The sequence below is a fragment of the Capsicum annuum genome, chromosome 6 (assembly GCF_002878395.1).
Source record: "Capsicum annuum cultivar UCD-10X-F1 chromosome 6, UCD10Xv1.1, whole genome shotgun sequence".
In the NCBI taxonomy this organism is placed as follows: Eukaryota; Viridiplantae; Streptophyta; class Magnoliopsida; order Solanales; family Solanaceae; genus Capsicum; species Capsicum annuum.
The window spans coordinates 184,157,587-184,173,518 of NC_061116.1; positions in this window are offsets into that span (position 1 = coordinate 184,157,587).

Sequence of the window (15,932 nt, forward strand, 5' to 3'; positions counted from 1 at the left end):
TTGAATTGTTAACAGTATTTAAATGGTTATAACGAGTAGCGTTCCAACAAGAATTTCTATTACAAGTATTAATTCAATGAGAATAACAAACTAGAGTTATGATCACCAAGATATTCAAGTAGATGGGGTCGTGAATTATCTTAAATTCCTAATTTACTACTTCGATTGTAAGAGTTATTGAATTCTAAAGTTCACCCATTTGTTTCTCAACCTAAATGGATAATTTACCCTTTAATTCTTTCTAACTTAAAGAGTGCATTGATTTATTCAATTAGTCCCTCATGTGGGTCAATCCTTGTTAAGGCATCAACTCATAACCCTAAGGCTAAAGCCTTTAGATTTCATGTAAACTCCTTATTTTCCCAACATATACTTTTATTCTCAAACAAGTAATGTTATTGGGCTCACCCTTCAAGTTTGCAACCAAGAAAGGTCATTAATGTGAAGAAGGGTTTATACAACCTCACTTATATATGGGAATTAACCATTTTCACTACCCTAATCAGCTATTCACATCAAGGATCCCATAACCCTAGTTATGAGAGTTTAGCCACACATCTCAAGAGAAGAAGAAGAATAAGGAATCATAGTGTTCTTCATAAATGAATTTAGGAATTACTTACAAAAATCACAAAAATTGTTCTTGAATCTTTAGTGAGAATAAGAATAAAATGACTAGATCCATAATTGTAACTTTGAATCTCAGAGAAAACTACGTTACAATAAGGCTTTGTAGATGGAAATATCATAAAATATACCTAAATAAAACATAAACTGGTTATTTATATGTTACAAGGTACTGAGGATTTAAAATTTAAACTCATTAAAAACCACATCGAAGTTGACGATCACGGTGACGGCTCATCGAAAGCCTGATGGTCAATCACGTGGACCATCACTGAAGGTCCCAAAGTGCTACATTCTGGTTAAGGGCTGACGGTCATGTTGGCGAATCAGTTTTATCCTGGCGATCAGTCACATGGGTCGTCACTTGATCCTCCGAAAACCCATTCTCTGTTTCAGCTGAAGACCAAGTTGGTGGTCTGTCAGTGATCTGACGGTCCATAACTTGGACCATCGCATGAGTCACTCTCTTGTTTCTTTCAATTTAAATCTGATGGTCCGTCGCATGGCTGACGGTCCGTCAGTTCAACCGTCAATAGTCTTTTTATGCTACATCTCCAGTTTTCTTTTTCAACTAACTCCTTGGCCTGAAAACACTAAAATCCCATATTAAATAAAATATCAATTGCTTGAAAACATATAATTATTTCTTGTAAAAGATGTAAAATATTTTGTTAAAAGCCAGAACATCAACGCCCTCAACTTAAGACACTTGCTTGTCCTCAAGCAACTCAGCACCAAACTGAATACATGAACAATACAATAACAGGCAATCAACTACTGAACTAGATTTCACACAAACAGTCACTTGCCATTTCACTCATAAGAGCTCAACATATCAGGATCTACAACCGGTATTATTTATAATTCAGCACATACACACAAACATGGATATATTATCCTTCAGAGATCAGCAAAACTAGGTGTAACTCAAGTTGCCCTCACAGACAATAAAGTCCACCACTCATTATATCTTGTGGATAAAAATCAATACTCTCACACTCATCAAAAAAGTTACAAACATAGCATATACACCCATAGGCTTTCCCTTATCATCTAATGCTCCCTTATGGTTGATTCGCAAAGATCAAGCAGGTCTTTTTCAGGCTTCTGAAAAAGTTCTAAGGCTAGGTGAGGATAAATTTTTGGGAAAAGTAACTCAACATTCAGACTTAACTCTCTTTGCCCTTGAATTCTACTCACCAAGGCTACTGATTTTCTAGCTCACTTACAGTCTCTATCATTTATTCACACTTTGCCACAACCCTCTTTTTTTTATATAAGCATCAACCACCCTCAACTTATGCTGATGATGTCGGTCGAGGAGCATAATATCTTAAATAGATCAGGGTCGAATGGTTTATTTTAGCTCTAAACCAGTATTTTATTAAATTACTAACGTCCTGACAGTAGCCACCCCCAACTTAGGTGTTTTGCCTAAGTTAAGGTGCACATTGTCCAATCTTAGACCAGGGCCAAGGTTAGGTGTTAGCAACCTAAAGAAAGTTAATTAGAGTTATTGGGAATGAAGAAAACTAACATAAGCTCAAAAAGGGTTCAAAAATGGAAAAATCTTCCACAAAACAACATTAATGAACTGGGCAAGTTCTAGGTATATAACTATGTAAGAACTAAAACAAATGCTCGCACACATAGGCACATGAGTTACACTTATTCTACCAACTCATGGTATTTACATCACATAGTCATGCACACTTAACATCCTAATGCTAATTACAGAATTCACCAATGGTTGTTCAACATATGCTAACTGACAAGAGAAAATAGTCATACAAACATGTTCATAGTCTTATGCCACAGTCATACATCATCCATATATACAAAAGATGCTAAAAGAAAAGACACTTTCATAAATAACATCAACAACGGATATTTACATCACAATTACTTAGGAAAAGGAAATACAACCTAGACATGCCGGTTCTACTAGATAGCGCACGGGAGGAAAAGAACACAGGCAACAAAAACCCCCATGGTACAAGTATACCTACCCCGATAAAAAATAAAATGCGTTGTCCCTAATGCATATAAGTAAAATACAGAAGAAGGGAATACTTGTAAATCCTCTTACTCAGATGAGGCATCAGTAAAATGTGGTAAGGATCTTGTGGCCTCACCTGTAGCAATGGTGGTAGGGGTATTCACAATATCTTTCTCTAAAATCAGAGGTATGTCAACACGATCTAGGTATGAAATAGCCCCCTAGCTGGGGCCAAACTAGTGGAAACTCCTGCAACTTCTTCTGCAAGATTCTTCTATCTCATCTCTTTATCTCTCCTCGATCTTTTCATAGCTTTCCTTATATTTCGCTCTTCTCTCTCTTTTGGTGTCATTTATTCTTGCCTTTTTCTTATGGCAGCTTTTTTATCAGCATTTTTATCCACTTACTTTCCTTTGTCATTCAATGGAATCCCTATCAAATAAAAAATACCTTCATCTTCATCACTTATCACAGAGTAGGATCAAAAGTGGGTTGTTGGGTCTGTTGGCATTTCAGCTCTGCTATGTCCGTCTGTGCTTGTTTAAATTCTGCCATGAACTTAGCAAGATCCGGAATGGATATCACATTAGCCTTTTATTGATACGCTCTTCCATATGGTCTATCCTAGTCTTAATGTTTTGGAATAGACGGATTGCCTCAGCTACAATTTGGTCAACAAAGGCTTGAATTACGAAGCCCGTGTGTATAGCTGCTTCATGAACTTTTTTTGGAGTTTAACAGACTTGGCAAAATTTTCCTGTGTTAATCTGTACTACGAATACTGGGGTGGGATAGATGCAGAGTATGCAGTTTCACCCATTTGCGGGGCATAGATTCTGATCCTGCAGATGTACTAGGTGACACATAATCAGGCGGTACATAAGTACTGATAGACAACGGCAAACCTATAGGGATATCAGAAGTATCAAGGGCTAGCGATGACTGTGTCTGGTAGGCCAGATGTTTGTTGACTCACATCTCAAACTCTGAGTCATCTTTTGATTTCTCAATGTCCTACCTATGAGTAGACCAAACTTTATTATCAACTCCTCGAATCAAAGACACATTGGCCTGCCTGCATAACTCCGTGATCAAACACAGGAATGGTAGTGCGCTTGCCACTTTATGTACCCTCACAAATATTTCATTAGCAATAATTATTCAAAAATCAATCTTTATCCCTACAATCAGACTAGCCACCAGCACAACCCTATGACTATCCAAATTGGCATAACTCCCTGTTGGCATCAACCTTAATCGAACAATAGCCCACTAGAATTTAACTCAAAAGCTAAGAGAGAATTTAGCAATGCGCTCTCACGGTTTGGTTGCCTAGGAGGGGTTTCCATTATCAATAAATAGCACAGACAACCAAAGCCTTTGAATGGATGCGGAATTCAATCGATACTCAAGATCTAGAACCGCAGCCGGTGCTTCGTACTCGGTCCCAAACAGCATCCTATTGATTGTTTGAGCCGATATATCAATGTTAACCCCTCTGACCAGAACTGATTCCCTATTAGGCAAATCTAAAATCTTTGAGCCCTTGGGATAATCTTTCTCTGCCAGTGCCAAGTAATTGGGAAAAAGCTCCCTTACAAGATTTGGTTGGTATGATTCAATAGGCTTACTTATCCAGGCTAACTCATACTCATTGAAACGTCGATCCAGCTCAGGATATTCATGCAACTCAGTCATCACTATCTAATACTCTTCAGAGATCAGTCTTTTGATTAGCCTACTTGCAGTCGGTTCCAGTCCATCAAGAACTTATCCTTTGCTTCTTCAATTTGATATCTGAGTGCCTCCCTTGTTTGAGGATCCTTGCTCTTGACCACACTGGCTTCCTCAGTTTCTGCCTCAACTAGGTTGGGTTTAGATGTATTAATCTCTTTCTCATTGGGGCTCGAACTGGTGCTACTAGCGCTGCTCTCACTCTCCTCTTCAGACTAGAGAGTGTGTGGGGTGCCCTATCTTATTTCCAAGTATTCAAGGTGGGTACCTCCTTTCTCCTAGCTGGCTCACCTCTTCCCCTTTGTACTCTACCACCGCCTCTGATTAGAGGGAGTTTTTATGCCGTATAGCCTGAGAAAAGAACAAGGAATTAGTTTGCAATTCATAACCAGTCCAAAATAGTGGAAATATGGCATGATGAAAGGTCTAATGGTCTGTTGGACTCACCGTCAGGCCTTAACCAGTATGTCTCTTTTCAGATAGCCTTATGATGGTGACTTGACGGTCCGTCAGGAGTCCGAAGATCCACCAATTCATCTGTCGCGACTTAAATAGAAAGTTCCAGAGGTCCAACGGTTTGTCAGGGTGGCCATCGCTTGGATTTTACAATATTTTATTTTCACTGGGACAATTCATCGAACTCTTGGTTTGCATTATTCAACTCTTAACCAATAATAACATCAATTCAGTGTTTAAGTACAAATTTTGCTATTTTGGGTACATGGGTTACTCAGACTTCACCCAGAACAGAATATACCAGAGTTTGACTTTGACTCAAAAATAACAACAAGGCAAGAAAAAATAAGATGAAGTTCTTTTTGAGGCATTAACAACCTTCACAAAATCGAATCCACCATTCTAAAGGAAAAAGGAGAAAAATTGCGATCGTATCTTAATTTCACAGAATTCTTCACTACTCAACTTGCAAAAATTCACACCAAACTATGACTAATAACTTGCTTTATTAGTGAAAAATGCAACTAACTTTGTGATGAGAATAATAGAAGAAGAAGGTTGTTTAAATAAGGGAGAATGGGGAAGAGGAAGAGTCCTAGAAGGAGATAACTGATCCTTGGTTCAGTGAATGGAAAAGAATACAGTTAAAGGATTTGTAAAGGTGGAAACTTGTGTAACCGTTCCTTTTATCACTTAAAAATATTTTGGGTCAAATAAAAATGGTTTATTTATCATTAAAAATTACCGACCTGACCTGTTAACTAGGGTTTAGTTGACGATTGACCTGACGGTCTATTAGGACTCCGACGGTCTGTCAGGTTGAGCATTGTGGCTTACCAGAAACTCATCAATCATACTTTGGTACGACGGTTGGAACGACGGTCCATCAGTAATGCGATGGCCCATCGAGCAGTCCGTCAGTCCATTCCAGAAACGTTGAATTTGAGCTTAAGGTTGACGGAGGCCTTGACGATCCGTCGAGGCGTCGAGGCCTTGATAGTCCACCAAGGCCTTGAAGGTCCGTTGGCCTTTCCTTCGCACTCTTTCAACTGGAGAAAAATCCTTTCTTTCTGCATTCTCAGTCCTTTACACTTCCCAAACACATCAAATTACACAAAAATAACAAATAAAATCTAACTATGATTACAACAACACTTTGTGGGTTGCCTCCCGCTAGCGCCTGATTTATTATCGCGGTACGACTCAGTTTTCTTGATTACTCAGACTACATCAAGATAAACTGTACTTAAACATTTTATCGAGTTCGTAGGATCGATGTATTGCTTGACTCGCTGCCCGTTCACTTTAAAGACACTTCCATTATTATTCTCAAGTTCTACTACCCCAGATGAGTAGATTTAGGTGACTTTAAACGAGCCAAACCACTTAGATTTAAGTTTACCTGGGAAGATCTTGATTCTGGAGTTGAAGAGTAATACCCAATCGCCTACTTTAAAATCATGCTTTTCGATTCTTTGATCATGGTACTTCTTTATTCTTTCTTTATACAGATCCGCCCTCTCATATGCACCGAGACGAAATTCATCTATCTCATTCAATTACCCCAATCTTAATTTTGTTACTTCCTTCCAATCCAGATTTGACCGCTTGAGCGCCCACAGAGCTTTGTGTTCTAGCTCAACCAGAAGGTGATATACTTTATCGTAAACCAGCTAATACGGAGACATCTCAATAGGTGTCTTGAAAGCTGTTCGATATACCCACAAGGCATTATCGAGCTCTGAGACCAATCACTCCTAATCGTCTTCACTGTCTAGGCTAATATTGCTTTAGTCTCCCAGTTCAAAACCTTCACTTTCCCACTAGTTTGTGGGTGGTATGGAGTTTCCACCTTGTGTTTCTTAACACCGCATTTCGCCAAAGCATCTCAGAACACTCGGTTGCAAAAATATGATCCACCATCGCTTATGATGGTACGTGGTACCCAAAGGCGAGAGAAGATATTTTTTTAAGGAATGCAACCACTCTCTTTCCTTTATTATCGGCCAAAGCGACTGCTTCAACCCATTTTGACACATAATCAATGGTGACCAATATGTATTTCAATCCATACGAGCTCACAAAGGGCCCCATGAAATCAATGCCCCATACATCGAACAACTCGGCTTCCATCATTTTTGTCATAGGCATCTCATGGTTCTTTGAGATTGACCCTTGTCTCTAGCATTGGTTACATCTTCGCATGAACTCATAGGCATCTTTGAATAAGGTCGGCCAATAATAACTACTTTGCAATACTTTTCTCGCAGTACGGTCACCCATGGGGACCCCCTATCGGAGAAGCATGACAAGCTTCTTGGATATTCAATATGTCCATCTCTGCAATACACTGTCTGATAATATTATCCGCACACTGAAGAAATAAATACGGCTCATCCCAAAAGTAGTGTGTAACATCATGTAGGAACTTTTTCTTTTGATAAAAAGACAGATTCTCCGGGATGACTTCACTTACCACATAATTTGTAAAGTCAGCGTACCAAGGCACTCTTTCAAGCGCAGTAGCCACGACCTTCTCATTCAAAAATGTATCATTAATTTTGAACTCATCCTCGACTGCTTGGACACCCTCAAGTCTGGACAGGTGATCTGCAACTGGATTTCGCATCCTTTTCGATCTTTGACTTTGAAGTCAAACTCTTGTAGAAGTAGAACCCATTTGATTAACCTTGGTTTCTCATCCTTCTTTGCCATCAAATATCTCAAGGAAGCATGGTCTATGTGAACCACCACCTTGGTTCCCAATAAGTAAGCACGGAACTTCTCAAAAGCATAGACAATTGCGAGAAGTTCTTGCTCAGTAACAGTGTAATTCTTCTGTACCCCATTTAATGCCTTGTTCGCATAGTAAATGGGGTGGAACAACTTTTCTTTCTCCTGGACAAGAACAGCACCCAGTGCTAATCCACTTGCATCAAATAATAATTTGATGGTAATAAACTAGTCTGGAGCAACAATAATAGGGGCAGCAATAAGCTTCTCCTTAAGGCATTCAAATGCCTTCTTGCACTCATCATCAAATACAAACTTAGCTTTCTTCTCCAATAATTTGCATAGTGGATTAGCGATTTTGGAGAAATTTTTAATAAATTGGTGGTAAAATCCAGCATGACCTAAGAAACTACGTACTCTCTTTACAGAGATGGGAGGGGTAATTTCTCTATCACCTATACTTTCGCCCTATCAACTTTAATCTCTTTGGCAGAAATTTTGTGACCAAGCACAATGCCCTTCTTTACCATGAAATGGCATTTTTCTCAATTAAGCACAAGATTAAATTCCTCGCACTGCTTCAATGCTCTACTCAGATTCACCAAGCATAGTTCAAAAGAATAACCTACCACTGAAAAGTCATCCATAAACACCTCCAAGGTGTCCTCCACTATGTCAGAGAATATGGACATCATGCACCGTTGAAATGTGGCTGGTGCATTAAATAAGCCAAATGGCATCCGCTTGAAAGCAAAAGTACCGTACAGGCAAGTGAACATCGTCTTCCGTACGGGCAAGTGAACATCGTCTTCTCCTGATTCTCTAGGATGATAAAAATCTGGTTATATCTCGAATACCCATCCAGGAAATAATACCACCCTCTTCCTGCCAACCGACCAAGTATTTGATCCATAAAAGGCATCGGGAAGTGGTCCTTCAAAGTCCATGAGTTGAGCTTATGATAATCCATACAAACTCTCCACCCAGTCACAGGTCTGAGGGGAATCAACTTATTTTTCTCATTTACCACAATAGTCATTCCCTCTTTCTTGGGAACACATTGGACAGCGCTTACCCACTTACTATCAGAAATTAGGTATATAAATCCTGCGTCCAGCCATTTAATGATCTCCTTCTTAACCACCTCTTACATTGGTGGATTAAGACGGCGTTGATGCTCAATGGTTGGTGTACAATCTTCCTCAAGTTGAATCTTGTGAGTGCAAATACCGGAGGGAATACCAATAATATCGGCAATAGTCCAGCCTATAACCCTTTTATATCATCTAAGCACAGAGATAAGTGCCTCAACTTGGTGCTCACCCAAATCGGCAGCAATAATCACAGGTAAAGTATTTCCACTACCTAAAAACACGTATCGCAAATGTCCTGGCAACTCTTTCAACTCCAACACCGGTGGCTCTTTAATAGATGGCTTAGCCAGAGATGTGAGTCGATTGTTTAGATCTAAGTTCAACTTTTTGGGGGCATATGAATAGGATCCCATTTTCGTCAAAGAACAAACTGTCCCTTCGTACTCCTCAATACCTTCACCATCAAAATTCATCAAGACTACAGGTAGAGGTTCCACAGCAAATTTCTCTTTGATTGGAACCTCTCGCTCATCTTCATAATAAATATCAACGATGGAAAATACACTCATATCCTTGGGTTGCTTTATAGATTGGCACACATCAAAGTGAACCACCTCATCACTAAGCCTGAACAGTAACTCATTAGCCCTCAAATTAATAAGGACACTTTTAGTTGTGAGAAAATGTCTACCCAAGATTATGGGTACCTCAAAATCTACCTCACAGTCTAAAATAATAAAGTCTGCGGGAAATATGAAAGTGGCCACCTTTACTAGCACATCATACAATATCCCCACTGGCCGCTTTATAAATTTGTCCACCATTACTAACCACATATTTATGGGTGTAGGTTCACCCAAACCCAACCTCTTATAAACAGCATGTGGCATCAAGTTAATACTCGCTCTGAGATTACATAAGGCCTTAGCAAAATCAAGTGACCCAATAGTACAAGGAATGGTGAATGCTCTTGGGTCTGCTTTCTTTTATACCAAGGATCTTATCGAGATGGCACTACAATGGTGAAGAATATCCATCGGATTGTAGCTAACTATTCTCTTCTTCGTCACGGGATCCTTCATAAACTTGGAATTTTTGGGCATCTGCTCTAGTGCCTCTACTAAAGGCACATTCACTGTCAGATGCTTCAGCATAGCCATAAATTTCCTAGACTTTGTGTCATCAGTTTTCTTCTTCAGTTGATGGGGGAAGGGTAGCAGTGGTTTTGGGAGAGTAGTAGCTACGGCCTCCTTCTCTTTTACCTTTTCTTCCTCTAACTCGTCAACCTGTTGATGGTTAGGTGTACCCATATTACCATCCAGCTTCTTAGACTTCACTGGATGGGTTTCATCATCTTTTTCAATCATATCCTCAATCACAGCTTTGCCCACAGAAGGGCCAGGTAATACTTTACCACTCTGAGTGGTAACTGCCATGAAAGAGCTATCACTCCAAGGGATTTTCACTGTATCACTTAGCAATGTACCGCTCTTCCTCTAATTAAATGCTGTCGATAGTTGGCTCATCTGCTGCTCCAACTGTTTGATAGAATTTGAGTGCGAATTTACTAGCTGACTCATGGAAGATAAGTCACTCTTCATCGTTGTCACCCCAGTATTGGTCTCCTCAACTCCCTTTAATAGCTTCTGCATCATGTCCTCCATGGATATTTAGCCTGAACTGGTAGCAGCATTATCCCAATTTCCAGGAGGTACATACAGTTCACTCTTGTCATTCTTGTTCTTCCAATTTTCTTGCTCCCTATCCTTGTAACCTGCTTTGTCATAATAATTTCGACCTTGATTCCCTTGGCTATTGCCTCATAAACCCCCTGATTATATAGATGGTTGGCCTCCTCCTCAAAATCTGAATCAACTCTGCTCTGTGACCCAACAGTTTTCACCTTCTCAGTCTTCTTAGATAATAAATACTTAGTAAGCAGATCCATCTGGGTTTTCATGTATGCCATGTCTTAGTCATATTCTTCCTCTCTCTTATATTGTTCTATAGTTATTTCGCTAGAAACGGTAGACCTTGCTACCTCAGAATCCCTAGTATGCTAAGCTCTACTCTATTTGGTCATCTTATCAAGCATTTCAGAAGTTTCTAGAAAGGTGAGATCCATAATTGCTCCTTCTGCAGCATTATCGACAACTAGTTTCGTAATAGAATTCAAGGCTCTATACAGAGTCTCCATCAAATGCACGTTAGTCATTTTGTGATTGAGACACTTCATCAACTTCTTCTTAAATCTCTCCCAAGTCTCGTAAAAAGCCTCAGTTGGGTGATGCTTGAAATTACTGATCTCATCCCTTAACTGTAACATCTGGATGATGGAAAAACCTATCTAGGAAAGCTCTTTTCAGCTGCCTCCAGTTTGTTATAGAATCAGGGGTCAACCCATTAAGCCACAATGTTACCTCCCCAGACAGAGACAACGGAAATAGGCATAGACGAATGACATTCTTCCCTAATCCTGGGTTATAAAAAGACTTGCAAATAGTGATAAAATTCACTAAATGCATATTCAGATCATCACCCGAAAGTCTAGCAAATAGCCCCTTTAGATGAAGTAGTTGGATCATGATACCCGTGATGTTGAAATTAGCTTTGGATGACAGAGGTGGAGAAATAATAGCTCTAGTTGTACCTGCTCCATCTACTTCATCCTTATCCTCCTCAAGATCAAATTGCACAGGCTACCAATCTTGTCTTGCACTGAAAGGACAATTTCTGTTTATATTACGGTTCACAGGTGCAACCACATTCTCTGCATGCCTTTGGTTAACAGGATATAGAAAATCATCGTCTCCCAAGTCCTCATCATTTGGGTTAGGATGATGCGTTGGTTGACCATTATTTTGGTAGTTACTTGAGCTCTGGCCAGAGTGGCTAGTCTGTCTGCTTCCTGTTGATCCATCATTCTGCCAATCAATTGAGGTTCTGGATGTGCTGATAATAATAATCCACCTGACCTTCTTGTATTTGGTATACAAAAGAAATACCCTGCAAAGAGTAAAAACAATAAATAAAAGTAAAATTTGGGAAACTTGACCAAAGGTCAACTAACAATCACAAACTTAATTGACAACCGTATTTCCCGTCAACGGCGCTAAATTTTGATACGCCTAAATTACAACTCTCGTTAGAAAGTGTAAGTGATCGTTTTCAAATATAGAACCCAACTGGGTTGGGGTCAAATCCCACAGGGAATACTGTGCAAACTAAGTGTTATGGTTGTTCATAGACTATTGATCGAAGGCTTAGGAGAGAGCGAGTTTTGAATTGTTAACAATATTTAAATGGTTAAAATGAGTAGCATTCCAACTAGCGAGTTTTATTACAAGTATTAATTCAATGAGAATAACAAACTAGAGTTATGCTCACCAAGATGTTCAAGCAGATGGGGTCGTGAATTATCTTAAATTCCCAATTTACAACTTTGATTGCAAGAGTTGTTGAATTCTAAAGTTCACCCATCTGTTTCTCAACCTAAATGGATAATTTATCCTTTAATTCCTTCGAACTTAAAGAGTGTTTGATTTATTCAATTAGTCCCTCATGTGGGTCAATCCTTGTTAAGGCATCAACCCATAACTCTAAGGTTAAAGCCTTTAGATTTCATGTAAACTCCTTCTTTTCCCAACATATACTTTTCTTCTCAGACAAGTAATGTTCTTGGGCTCACCCTTCAAGTTTGCAACCAAGAAAGGTCATTAATATGAAGAAGGGTTTATACAACCTCACTTATAAATGGGAATTAATCATTTTCACTACCCCAATCAGCTATTCACATCAGGGCTCCCATAACCCTAGTTATGAGAGTTTAGCCACACTTCTCAAGAGAAGAAGAAGAAGAAGAAGAAATCATAGTGTTCTTCATAAATAAATTTAGGAATTACTTAAAAAAATCAGAAGAATTATTCTTGAATCTTTGGTAAAAATAAGAATAAAATGACTAGATCCACAATTGTAGCTTCGAATCTCAGAGAAAACTACGTTACAATAAGGTTTTCTAGATGGAAATATCATAAAAGATACCTAAATAAAACCTAAACTGGGTATATATATGTTCCCAGGTACTGAGGATTTAAAATCTAAACTCATTAAAAATTGCGTCGAAGTTAAAGGTCATGTTGACGGCCCATCAAAAGCCTGACAGTCCGTCATATGGACAGTCACTGAAAGTCCCAAAGTGCTATGTTCCGATTAAGGGCTGATGATCATGTTAGCAGACCATCGTTGTCCTGGTGGTCCGTCACATGGGTCGTCACTTGATCCTCTAGAAACCCATTCTCTGTTTGAGCCTGACGGCTAAGTTGGCGGTCCATTAATGATCTGACGGTCCGTCACTTGGACCGTTGCATGAGTCACTCACTTGTTCCTTTCTTTTTAACTCTGACGGTCAACCTGACGGTCTGCCAGTTCAATCATCAGTGGTTTTTTTCTGCTACTTCTATAGGTTTCTTCTTCAGCTAACTCCTTGACCTGAAAACACTAAAATCAAGTATTAAATACAATATCAGTTACTTGAAAACATACAATTATCTTTTGCAAATGACGTAAAATATTCTGTCAAAAGTCGAAACATCACCCTTATGTTAGGAAAACTAATATATATTCTTCATTTTCTTTGAGGAATTTATCTTTGTGCATCATGGTATATTCATTAATCGTATACCGCACATCAAAACTATTAGATAGAATAGTTGGTTTTCGACCTTAAACCAATTGAGAGGGAAGAAATAATTATAATTTAGTGGTCTAATGCATACAAGTGCTATTGTATGCAACATATCATATTTCAGATCAACACATGAAGCTTTGTTCCCATTAGTACTGGTTTAGCTATTTATAGAAGGCATTCAATGCCAAACCATCATCATCAAGATGAATTATCTTAATTACACAGTCTGAAAGTTATGCTCATGACTCAATATTATTGAGCAAACAACTTTATGAATGTCAAACGCAGGTTGACAATGAATATACATGTGATCATCTTATTGATGCATCTTTTCAACATATCAAATGATAGGTGAACGGGCCCTTATTCACCTTTTATCTTTCTAGATTTTAAGGGATCCAATCTCAATATTAGTTGGTCCAACCAACTTATCATGAGAACAAGCGATATAAACAATTCTTGAAGAATCTTCTAGTTCTTCAATACGTGTCTAATATTCAATGTGCACATCTTCGGAATGCCACAATAGTTCATGTCAACTTATGAACTTTTATACTAGTAAACTCCAAGTTTACTATGACATGTGCCTTTAGCTTTAGTAAATTTCAGATTTACTATTACATGAATAGATTTCAGATTCACTACTTCAGAAGTAGATTTCAAAATAACATTTCTCAATTATTCAGCCTCTTTTGGAGATGAGTTATGATACCATCACAATCAAGTGCATGTTTGCATTAATAAGCTTCTCATTCCCCAGTAATGAAATATAATCGTGCCTTAAGCCTATCAAATTCTGATAGCTTATAACCTCTTTTATGATATTGCTACTTCAGGAGCAAATCAAGGCATGCATATACTAAAATTTTTCTCTAACATATCTTAGAGAGTATATCATATATTGCTACCACATTCACTTCTTGGAATGGAGCATATTCAATTGGACAGATTTCATGTCTTTTTACCAAAAAGACATTATTTTGCCTTAGCCATCATAATATCATCGATATGGTGCTTTGAGATTCAAACTCAATGTCGTATCCATACAAAAGCGTCTTAGGCTATAAATCGATGAGACTTGAACCAAAATTTTATCATCGTAGTGGATCGTATTAATTCAAAATTGATGTAGTAACCACATCAAATACTACTTATGGTAAGCCTGTCAAACGAGTCGAGCTGACCTGGCCCGACCCAGCCCACTAAGCAAACCCGACCCGGTATGACCCGGCCCGGTCAGCCCATGGGCTGTAGGGTATTGGGTCCCGGGCTGGGTTATTTTTTGTTTTGAGCCCGGTTAACCCAGCCCAGACCAAAACCGGCCCAAGCCCATCGGTTAACCATCCCGACCCGATTAATTTTATTTTATTTTTAAATTGGATTTAATTAAAACTTAGTTTTGATATATTATTAATTTACTATCAAGTATTATTAATTTATATATGGTATATATATCTTCTATAGACGTATATATTTAACGTATACATGTGTATATGTTTTATAAATTAATATATAACTATATATATAATTATATATTATAGTATATATATTTTAGTATATGTTTTATTTAAAGTAGTACATATTTATTGAATGGTACGTATATATGTGTATATATCTTCTATAAACGTATATAGTGTGTGTATATATTATAGTGTATATATATTGTAGTATTTTTTTATTTAAATTAGTACATATATTGAATGGTACGTATATGTGTGTATATATGTTCTAAAGTAGTATATATTTAACGTATACATGTGTATATGTTTTATAAATTAGTATATAACTATATATATAGTGTGTGTCTATATTGTAGCGTATATATATTCAATATATTTTATTTAAAGTAGTACATATATATTGAATGGTACGTATATATATGTATATATCTTTTGTAGACGTATATATTTAACGTATACATGTGCATATATTTTATAAATTAGTATATAACTATATATATAGTGTGTGTATATTGTAGTATATTTCATTTAAAGTAGTACATATATTGAATGATACGTATATATGTGTATATATCTTCTAAAGTAGTATATATTTAACGTATGCATGTGTGTATATTTATAAATTAGTATATAACTATATATATATAGTGTGTGTATATATTGTAGTGTATATATATTGTAGTATATTCTATTTAAAGTAGTACTTATATATTGTATGATACGTATATACATGTATATATCTTCTATAGATGTATATATTTAACGTATACATGTGTATATGTTTTATAAATTAGTATATATCTATATATCTATATTTTAGTGTATATATATATTGTAGTATATGGTTTATTTAAAGTAATACATATATATTGAATGGTGCGTATATATGTGTATATATATTCTATAAACATATATATTTAACGTATACATGTGTATATGTTTTATAAATTAGTATATAACTATATATATAATTATATATTGTAGTATATATATATTGTAGTATATATTTTATTTAAAGTAGTACATATATATTGAATGGTACGTATATATGTTTAAATATCTTCTATAGACGTATATATTTAACGTATACATGTGTATATGTTTTATAAATTAATATATAACTATATATATAATTATATATT